Consider the following 12,605-nt stretch of genomic DNA (forward strand, 5'->3'; position numbering starts at 1 on the left):
TTGCTTCACGATAAGTTCCTGATTCGTCGCTATCACAACCTTCCACTTAGTCTCTGTTGCTTCCAACACTTCTCGGATGCCATGGTTAATAAGTAAAAGTTATATTGGATTAAACAAAGTTTTTACATATTTTTACAGCTGTCGTTACTTAGGATGCAGAAGTCGACGGCGTGCGACCAGTGAATGCAGTTTTCTTCTTATTATACAGTATTTTAGTTATTGTTTTCGTATCTTAATTTATTATTTAAGAAATTTAATTGTGCTATTTTTACCTAAATTCTGTATATTTGTTGTTTTAAGTTTATCTAATTGGGTATTGTTTAGGATATGGGAATGGATTAATTCACTTTCCATTATTTCTAATAGGAAAAATTGATTCGGAGTTCGAACAGTTTTCTCGAATGAATTAGATTTGAAATACGAGGCACCGCTATATTAATTATACAGATTTGCTCTTAAGTTTTTTAGTTCATTATCTAGAGATTAACTTAATTCACTTTCAAATATATGTTTTATTAATTAATATTTGAATTAGCTTCTTTTTTATCTCATTTTGAAATTTAAAATGATAAATATAGGATTAAAATCTATCCACAAAATCGGTAATTTCGCATTGGACTTAGGATTTTGTAGAAAGAGCCTTGCTCTTTTTAATTCTATAAATTAATTTATTAAAATTATAAAAATATTACAGATATAAAATAATAATTTTTAATGATGTTAATAATTGTTTTTGACATATTAATAAATATTTAACTATACAAAACAAAATTATAAAATGAAAAATGTGTATTCATTTAAGTAAAATATAAATATTTTCCTTTTACTTTTGATGTATTCAAAAACAAAAGTATGTAGGAGTAATGTAATTCTTAATCTTTCAAAGATAAAAATAACATTATTTATAAAATCGAGAACGATTCAGTTTATTTATAATCCAAAATCAAAGGAAAAAATATTTCTGAAAAAACAAAACCTCAACGTAAACATGTATCAAATTTTAGTGTTTTACTCATAAAAAAAAGACAGAGTGCAATAAATCTTGGTTGTTTCGCGAGTCATTTAATCGTGCATTGGGGATAAATAAAACTGATATTTCAACAAAAATTCGAAAGAACCCGCAGCTAAGATAAATTGTCGTATCTGATTATTCTTCTTCAAGTATTCATTAGAATATATCCTTTTCTACAAATCTCAAGTGTCATCGAGAGAATGGAGTGCTCTAGTCCATAGGATTGACTGAAATAAGCATTTGCTAGGATAAAAACATTCAATGCTGAATATCTATATGTTGTATTTTAAAATTTTTTATTTTGTTCTTTTATGCTTATTACATTTAAATTCGGCTAGTGCAAAATTGGCACTTAAGAATATCGTAGCAAAAATGTTTTCGAGTCATACTAAAACTTTAAGTAAAAATTAAAACTACTATCAAAATTCTTTAAAATAAATTATTCTTTGGGAAATTAATAATGTTAAAAACTATATTAATATAATCAACCTGATTCTAATTGTTTTTAGAATATTAAGAATTTTGATGGACGGGATGGCCGAGCGGATAAGGTTTCAGTCCGCCGCTCTGAGAGACTCAGGATTGAATCTGAAAGGTCAAAAAATGATTTCATGGGCGATCTGTCATGGATATGTTGGACCTTTCCCTCGTCGCACGCATTATGGGCCTGGATGGATCCATAATGAATTTAGAAAAATATGCCCTGTTAATGCTCATAGGCAGAGTCAAAACTGAAATATATATATTTTTTATTTATTTATTTATATTACATATGTTGTATATAGGAGAGCCTATTATATATATTCATAATTGAAAAATAAAATAGTAATAAAAAATAAAGAAATAATTGCTAGTTTAAGTAGATCAGTTATAACAATTTAAAGTATTTACAGCGAAATTCGTAATAAAATTGATTAGTTTATTTATACGAATCAGTGTAGAAATGATCAAAAAATAATTATTTGAATTCTAATCTATTAAATATATTTTTAATTAAAACGATTACTACGAACATTTTTAATTAAGCTTTTTATTCACGAGTATTCACTAACATTAGTGTTTATTAAGATGTCGATCGATCACTAACAAGTAAGTTAGTTTATCCTATCATTTTATAAATTATTCATCTTTAATGTCAAAAAACCTATATAAAATTTAATGAAAAAATCTAGCTGAAAAGAGACTGAAATAAATTGTTTTATTTTTTTTATTTTTTCTGAAATCGATTTCTGTTAAGGATACTATCTAAGCTATATCTAAAAGTATCGGATTCAGTCAAACAATGACTTTAATTCCATCAGAAGCTGTGAACTCATTCTTCTTTTAAAGCTGGAGACTTATTTTCATTTAACAAGTCTCCATCTGCTCCTTTCTCTTCTTTTCAACCACAACAATTCACGATTGAATAGAATGATCTAAGCTGATTGAAGAAAAAATTAATTTTCAAAGCTAAAAACTTAAAAAGCGACAAACTTATTTATTAAAGAAGTTAGAATCGAAGAAAGTGAGATTGCTAAACGACCATAGAGTCTTTATTCGAATAAAAATTGATAACATATATTAAAAATCTTGCATCATCTATTCACGAATCTGATCTTTCATTCGAAATAGAAAGATTTATTATTATTAAAATTTTTTTTTCATTCGTGTAAAAGTTCCGACATTCATTTCTACGAATTTTATTACTAAAAAAAGAATTGGATTAACCAAAATAATTTTTAATTTTAAAGAAAAATATATTTAATACCAAAGAAAATTTATTAAATTCTATCTATATGACCGGAAAAATTGGTTTAAGTAAATTTTAGAAAATAAGTTAAATATTTTTATCTTATTTTTATTCTAATATCTATAAGCATATATAATTGTTTTACATAACATTATTAGACATGAAGGAATATCACTTATCTCGAATTCGAATATTCGAAATCGCGAATACTCGAGTACTTTCTACTTTCTAGCGTATGCGCGTGTAGTATTCAATCTCTCGAATAAATTACAATTTCATTTATAGTAATACAGTCATTTTCATTATTATACCTGTTGTAAATATAATGTAGTGTAATTTTACATCTACGTAATAATAATATTAATGTATTTGTATTGTAATGTATTATGTTTATCTGTTCTGTATATATATTTTGAAAGTGTGCCCTGATAAAATCAAATTATAAAAAAAATCCAGCAGCGAGTTGCCTAACTTTTCCGTCAACATTTGATGGCACCATCTGTTATGATATTTTGTTTAAAACATTTTATATTTTCAAGTATTACAAAATGGCAAAAAGCTTAATTTTGACAGCAGGAATGGGTTTTATAAAAAATTGTGAATGCTAATAACGAGTAAAATCGTCATTAAGTACGGCCCTATTGGAGATAGACACAACCCTCTTTATTTCCCCACCTCTTCGACCTTTAATCACCAAAATTTAACAGCATCTATACCCCTAATAAGTAAACCTCCGTGCAAAATTTCAGAAATTTTCGACAAAAAGCACATGAGTTATTAAGCTTCAAATAGAATGAATAAAATTGTGCCTCCCACACACTAACATCCATACGTACAGAAAAAGAAAAAATCCTATTTTTTTCATTTCTCGACGTTTCAAGGTCCTCTGAGTCCAAAAAATGTAAGAATCTGGGTATGGGTCATTTTTTTTGACCTATCACCAAACTTTCCCTCTATTATATACAACAGCCGGGAAATTAATGGCACAAAATGTTATAATAAATATTTAATTTATATATTCATAGTTTAAATAAAATATATATGTATGTAGTTTAATTATTGTAACCATAAATATCATAAGTATGTATCAATATATACAAGGATTAAAAGTATTCGAATTACGAAAAATAATTGTTTTAATAAAACTAATCAATATCTTTAATTAAATAAAAGTCTGTTATATAAATATGGTTTTAAAATAATTATTTGCTAAACTGTATGTATTTTAATTTTTTACGAGTTTTACTTGTTTAAAATTTTATTTTAAAGGAAGAGTTATAAATACTGTATGTTTTAAATTAAAAGAATTTTTGCTTGAATTCTATTATATTTTCATTGGTATACTTTAAGAAAAAACACTGGGTTTTTATTAAATAACAATGATAAAAAAAAATAAAGTTAATTTAGTTGGCATATCGATTATTTGTAAAAGATTGGAAATATAATTATTCTAGCAATTGAAATTTCCATAGGCCTATTATATTTCGTAAATTAACATAAAAATAATTATAAATACTGAATAATTAAAAATTATTTATATGTAATGGTCAGGTTCCCGACGTTTTGAGGTGTTTCAGGACACCTCAAAACGTCGGGAAAAAAAATTGGGGGTCATGTCTATACATATAGATTTTAGTGTGTAAGAGACACGATTTTATTCGCCCTATTTCAAGTTTAATAACTACTGTGATTTTTGTCGAAAATTTCCGAAATTTTACACGGAAGTATTTATTAGGACATTGATGATATTAAATTTTGGTAATTAAAAGTCGTGGGGTTAACGAGATAAAGGGGATCGTGAGTGATATGTTCAATAGAGTCGGACTTAATGACTATTTTACTGGTTATTAGCATTTACAATTTTTTTTTCTGTTTTTTATAAAACTCATTCCTGCCTCATAATTAAGCTTTTTGCTATTTTGTAATAGTTAAAAATCTAAAAAGGTCTTTACACAAAATATATCATAACATAATATCACAAAATATATCATTACTAAATATTGCCGGAAAAGTTAAGATACTCGTTGCTGGATGTTTCACGTATCAGTTTATAAATAACTTAGTAACTTACAATTTTGAAGCACGAAATATAAAAAGTAATTTTATTCAAAGACATTACATAAATTATCTTTGATTACTTATTTCTTTCTTTCCAAAAAAGAAAATTTAGATAGATTTTTTTTTTCTGGCATTAAAACGGAACCAATCAATTGTTTGAATAAAGTACGTATAAGCCATAACAGAGTATCCTTCTTGTTAAATCAAGACGCTATGGATTCTTTATTTTTAAATGATTTCTGTTCTGGCTTTCTTTCACTTCTGTAGAATATATTTAAGGACACCGTCGCTGCATAAAACGTTTGCAATAAATAATATATTTTTTCTGTTTAAAATTATCCTGATTATTAAATGGCATAACATTAATCATCAAAATCTTGAAAATTTCAAGACATTATTAATATTTCTATTAATAATATTTATTTATCTTGAATCTTATGTAGGCAAATTTTGAAGCAAGCTAGCAGACTTCACAATGCTACAACAAACTATAACCTATATTAAAATAAAAATATACTTACAAGATATAGAATTAATTATTAAAATTCTCACACATTTTTAAAAATACCGAAATTAAGATAAAAATAGTTTTCAACTTCAGAAAAAATATAGAAATTAGTGGCATATCAAAAGAAAAAACATCGAAAGATGATAGACAAGTCGTAAGAGGGCTATTTAAAAGAATAGTGAACGATAAAATATGTTAAGGAAAAAAATACCTATGAATATATTCTATCAAAGACTGAAAGAAAATGTTTATATAGCCCATAATACAATATAAAAATTTTATATTCTACTATAGTTTATAGAGGTTTTGTAAATATTTGCTTAATATTATGTATAGCAATGCCATAGAAAGTTTTTGTAGCTTGAATAAAACCAACAAATAAACTACTGAATATTTTTAGACGATTAGTCTCATAACATTGAGAATTTTATTTCATTCTGTGTTTTTTTATATACTGTTCTTAAACCTTCGCCATCAAGGAATTATTAAATAATTAAAACCATTTAAGACTTATCATATTCTTTTAATTTTTAAAATCAGAACAAATTAATATTCAACGTTAAAAAAAGAAATTATTCCAATTTCTTAGAGTAAGTTGTTGAAAATTTTTTTCGTCATTTCAAGAGCTTTTTTAAATGAAAGTAAATAAAGAATACTTTCAATAATAATAGCGCTAAAAGAAAGTAAGAATAAAATAAGAAATGTCTTTGGAAAGGCTAAAAGATGTCAAAGATGCGGATACAAATATTAATACATTTTTAAATTTTTAATTTAAAAATGTATTTATTATTTGATATATTTTTTCTTAGTAAATTTTTATGTGTTTTTTTTTTTTTTCAATTTTCATGTTGTTCAATTGTATTTAAATTTCTACGAAAATGTGAGAAGCATGACATCAAATTGTAATTTAAAATAACTGATAAGCACCAGAAATCAAGCTTGTTATTTACTCGGTAACTGTGACCATATTCAATTTGCATATCAAATACAAACGAACACAAATTTAAAATTGATTCGTCAACTTCAACATAAAATAGATTTTTTTTAAAATTCCTAGCAACAAATTGTTTAAAAATAAATATGGTTTTAAAATAATTATTTGCTAAACTGTATGTATTTTAATTTTTTACGAGTTTTACTTGTTTAAAATTTTATTTTAAAGGAAGAGTTATAAATACTGTATGTTTTAAATTAAAAGAATTTTTGCTTGAATTCTATTATATTTTCATTGGTATACTTTAAGAAAAAACACTGGTTTTTTATTAAATAACAATGATAAAAAAAAATAAAGTTAATTTAGTTGGCATATCGATTATTTGTAAAAGATTGGAAATATAATTATTCTAGCAATTGAAATTTCCATAGGCCTATTATATTTCGTAAATTAACATAAAAATAATTATAAATACTGAATAATTAAAAATTATTTATATGTAATGGTCAGGTTCCCGACGTTTTGAGGTGTTTCAGGACACCTCAAAACGTCGGGAAAAAAAATTGGGGGTCATGTCTATACATATAGATTTTAGTGTGTAAGAGACACGATTTTATTCGCCCTATTTCAAGTTTAATAACTACTGTGATTTTTGTCGAAAATTTCCGAAATTTTACACGGAAGTATTTATTAGGACATTGATGATATTAAATTTTGGTAATTAAAAGTCGTGGGGTTAACGAGATAAAGGGGATCGTGAGTGATATGTTCAATAGAGTCGGACTTAATGACTATTTTACTGGTTATTAGCATTTACAATTTTTTTTTCTGTTTTTTATAAAACTCATTCCTGCCTCATAATTAAGCTTTTTGCTATTTTGTAATAGTTAAAAATCTAAAAAGGTCTTTACACAAAATATATCATAACATAATATCACAAAATATATCATTACTAAATATTGCCGGAAAAGTTAAGATACTCGTTGCTGGATGTTTCACGTATCAGTTTATAAATAACTTAGTAACTTACAATTTTGAAGCACGAAATATAAAAAGTAATTTTATTCAAAGACATTACATAAATTATCTTTGATTACTTATTTCTTTCTTTCCAAAAAAGAAAATTTAGATAGATTTTTTTTTTCTGGCATTAAAACGGAACCAATCAATTGTTTGAATAAAGTACGTATAAGCCATAACAGAGTATCCTTCTTGTTAAATCAAGACGCTATGGATTCTTTATTTTTAAATGATTTCTGTTCTGGCTTTCTTTCACTTCTGTAGAATATATTTAAGGACACCGTCGCTGCATAAAACGTTTGCAATAAATAATATATTTTTTCTGTTTAAAATTATCCTGATTATTAAATGGCATAACATTAATCATCAAAATCTTGAAAATTTCAAGACATTATTAATATTTCTATTAATAATATTTATTTATCTTGAATCTTATGNTTCACCAAAACCTTTCAATTAAAAAATGTATATATATAATATTATATATGTTATATTAAATCTCTTAAATTCGAAATTATATCGAAAGTCTTTATTGAATTAATTGGTTGTTGGAATCTTTACTCTTCACTTAAATGAAACAAGAAATTTATTTTATTTATTAAGTTTGATTTTGTGCTGCATTCATAAAAATATTAACTGTTGGTAAGGTTGTCAGGATGATGATTAACGTCATGTAATAATAAATCGGCTTGATCAATAGTTTTATGAATCAATTTATACCACTAGCCGAAGCATTGTTTTCTAATTTACGTGAATAAAAAAAATAACAACAAACTCTACATTAGTGAAAAGAAAATGATAATGTGATTATAACGGTAGCAAATAAGGTTGCACCTGCCTATCTCAAACACGTCTATCACGAAAACCTCTATCTTGAAATTTATTTTTCTCCCCAACATTTTTAGCCAAAATTCAATATATTTTCCATGTTTATCTCAAATACTTTTCCCCAACATCTGTATATCTCAAATTATGGACTGAAGAATCAATTATAAATTCAAAGCTCGGCGAATACATTTTGATAGAATAAATTATAGTTGAGAAACATCTCTTGAAATACAGTACATAGTTGCAATTAATGTTATTTTCCTCTGATCAGCTAAGAGTTTTGTTTGCATCTTATTAGTTGAAGAAAGTCAAGCATCAGAAACTATTGAAAAACTATTTCTATTAAGGTATGTCAAAAATGTTTTATTTATATCTAATGCAGGTATCAACTGTACTAGCTATTATATTAATAGAAAACATAAATAATACCGTACAGTACCTTTAATCAATCCAATATGTCGAAACCTATTTATTTGGAATTTTTTCTCGTTACCATGATATTCGAGATCGACAGATTCAACTGTATTTTGATTAATAGGAAATCTGTTACTTATCTGATGATAATGTTTTTACTGGAGGTTCATAATTTGTTGCTTTTAAGACTTTTCACGACACTTTTAGAATCCTGCTTTGGTGTTATGTATACAAAGTTTTGAAGCCAATCAAATATTTTTTATAATGTATAAAAATCTAAGTTTTTTTTAACATTCAATGCTGGTACCTTGAAATTATCGCGCGGGTCATTGATTCGTCATCACGTTTTTTTCCATTTAAATAAATTAATGTGAATATATTTGCTAATATATGGAAAATATAAAGTATTTATGTAAATTATATTAAAAAATAAACTGAATTTATACCTTTAAATTTATAGATTTTTAATAAAATAACATAAAATTTATATTAATGACTTATTAAATTAAAATACTGTATTTTTTAAAATTATATTTACTAAAATTTTGAATTTATTTACAGTATTATAATATTTTATCTTATCAATCTATAAAATCGATATTAAAATTTTATTTTACACATTAACATAAACTATCATTCAACAAAAATAGCATTATTCATATTAAAATAGTATTTTCAATTATAAATACTGTAAACTATGAAACTGCATATTTCCATAGAAGATTCACTGAGGAATCAGTTCTTTTCAGAAGTAAATAGACTATTCATGAAAAAATCCCGGCAATGTTCTTTTTAAAATCTTTTTTGATTCAAGCTTATTTGATTTCTTTTCACTAGAAAATCTATTCTAATGATATGAAAATTTTGTATCGAACTAACGTCAATATATTTAGATTGAAATCTGGACCGGTTAAATCAATTTTCATATAAGCTTTGATAAAACAGAAAAAAATCTTATTTCTTTGAAAATTTACTAACTTTTGTAAAAGTTAACTGATAAAGTAAACAGTTTAATATTTTCTTTATATTTAGTTTTATCTTAAGAGATTTGTAATGTAAGTTTAAATCTCGAACTTTTTATTATTGATCTCATAAGAATGTTTAAATAATGAAAAACTTTGCTGGATAAAGCTTCTGTTTTTATAAATTTATTAGAATTTTACTTTATCGATTATAAAAATGTCGGTTATTTAAATTTCTAATAATAGATCGGAATATGCTGATTCTACATTTTCGTAAGAATTCCAATAAAATTAATTTGAGATAACAAATATGCCATAAAAATATATAATATTCACGATAAATTACATTTTTCAAAAACTTTCTTAAAAGGTAAGTAATTTATTGTATGCTTAAACATTTTGCTGTTATTTTAATAAATTTTAATGGAAATTGAAAATAGTTGGGAAATGCCATACTATTTTCATAGGTTAAGCATAATTTTAGAGTGTAAATGTTATTAATTTGGTCAATAATACTTTACTTCAGTAAATCGGATTATTCTAAATACGCTAAATTCAATTTTTAGGCAATTTAAATAGAATAATATAATTCAATTCATAGTAAAATAATAAAATTCAAATAAAAAATTAATTAATGCAGTATTACTACGTTTTTTTCAATACTAAATTTTACAAAAATTTGCTTCGGAATTCGAACGTTGCTTCAAAGTTCGAACTACGTGTACAGTGAAAAGATGTAAACGCCATCTGTTGTACGCTCAAGACGTCTCTCGCTCTTGAGTTACTCTGAATGTTTTCAATGTTCTTTTCCGCTTTATTTTTGGTATGTTTGGTTGTATATTTATTATGTTATTCGTCTACTTTTAATAATTTCTTCCTGAAATTTTTTTTGTCGACAGGGTCTGGGGGCGTTTTCTATCCTAGAGTCCAAAATTTCCTGAATGGAACTTTTCAAAACCACATTTAACGTGTTCGAAATTTACGAGCAATTTCCTATACACATTACGAAGTTTTTTTTATACTGTTTGTACGGCGTTGTATCCTTTCCGAAACGCATAAAGCATAATATGCTTGATATATTTTTATCTGAAGACATTTCGACTCGATTTAATTTAATCCAAATGTGTAGAAAAAAAGCTTAAAATAAATTTCTAAACAAAGAATACAATCTCACAATAGCAATAATGTGTTAAATTTCACAACTGTTATAATTAAGCTACACATCTATGTTAATTAAACGTGGCATGTTCTTGCTTCACGATAAGTTCCTGATTCGTCGCTATCACAACCTTCCACTTAGTCTCTGTTGCTTCCAACACTTCTCGGATGCCATGGTTAATAAGTAAAAGTTATATTGGATTAAACAAAGTTTTTACATATTTTTACAGCTGTCGTTACTTAGGATGCAGAAGTCGACGGCGTGCGACCAGTGAATGCAGTTTTCTTCTTATTATACAGTATTTTAGTTATTGTTTTCGTATCTTAATTTATTATTTAAGAAATTTAATTGTGCTATTTTTACCTAAATTCTGTATATTTGTTGTTTTAAGTTTATCTAATTGGGTATTGTTTAGGATATGGGAATGGATTAATTCACTTTCCATTATTTCTAATAGGAAAAATTGATTCGGAGTTCGAACAGTTTTCTCGAATGAATTAGATTTGAAATACGAGGCACCGCTATATTAATTATACAGATTTGCTCTTAAGTTTTTTAGTTCATTATCTAGAGATTAACTTAATTCACTTTCAAATATATGTTTTATTAATTAATATTTGAATTAGCTTCTTTTTTATCTCATTTTGAAATTTAAAATGATAAATATAGGATTAAAATCTATCCACAAAATCGGTAATTTCGCATTGGACTTAGGATTTTGTAGAAAGAGCCTTGCTCTTTTTAATTCTATAAATTAATTTATTAAAATTATAAAAATATTACAGATATAAAATAATAATTTTTAATGATGTTAATAATTGTTTTTGACATATTAATAAATATTTAACTATACAAAACAAAATTATAAAATGAAAAATGTGTATTCATTTAAGTAAAATATAAATATTTTCCTTTTACTTTTGATGTATTCAAAAACAAAAGTATGTAGGAGTAATGTAATTCTTAATCTTTCAAAGATAAAAATAACATTATTTATAAAATCGAGAACGATTCAGTTTATTTATAATCCAAAATCAAAGGAAAAAATATTTCTGAAAAAACAAAACCTCAACGTAAACATGTATCAAATTTTAGTGTTTTACTCATAAAAAAAAGACAGAGTGCAATAAATCTTGGTTGTTTCGCGAGTCATTTAATCGTGCATTGGGGATAAATAAAACTGATATTTCAACAAAAATTCGAAAGAACCCGCAGCTAAGATAAATTGTCGTATCTGATTATTCTTCTTCAAGTATTCATTAGAATATATCCTTTTCTACAAATCTCAAGTGTCATCGAGAGAATGGAGTGCTCTAGTCCATAGGATTGACTGAAATAAGCATTTGCTAGGATAAAAACATTCAATGCTGAATATCTATATGTTGTATTTTAAAATTTTTTATTTTGTTCTTTTATGCTTATTACATTTAAATTCGGCTAGTGCAAAATTGGCACTTAAGAATATCGTAGCAAAAATGTTTTCGAGTCATACTAAAACTTTAAGTAAAAATTAAAACTACTATCAAAATTCTTTAAAATAAATTATTCTTTGGGAAATTAATAATGTTAAAAACTATATTAATATAATCAACCTGATTCTAATTGTTTTTAGAATATTAAGAATTTTGATGGACGGGATGGCCGAGCGGATAAGGTTTCAGTCCGCCGCTCTGAGAGACTCAGGATTGAATCTGAAAGGTCAAAAAATGATTTCATGGGCGATCTGTCATGGATATGTTGGACCTTTCCCTCGTCGCACGCATTATGGGCCTGGATGGATCCATAATGAATTTAGAAAAATATGCCCTGTTAATGCTCATAGGCAGAGTCAAAACTGAAATATATATATTTTTTATTTATTTATTTATATTACATATGTTGTATATAGGAGAGCCTATTATATATATTCATAATTGAAAAATAAAATAGTAATAAAAAATAAAGAAATAATTGCTAGTTTAAGTAGATCAGTTATAACAAT

The sequence above is a fragment of the Centruroides sculpturatus genome, unplaced genomic scaffold, assembly GCF_000671375.1.
Source record: "Centruroides sculpturatus isolate CEXI.00-Female unplaced genomic scaffold, Cexi_2.0 scaffold201, whole genome shotgun sequence".
NCBI lineage: Eukaryota > Metazoa > Arthropoda > Arachnida > Scorpiones > Buthidae > Centruroides > Centruroides sculpturatus.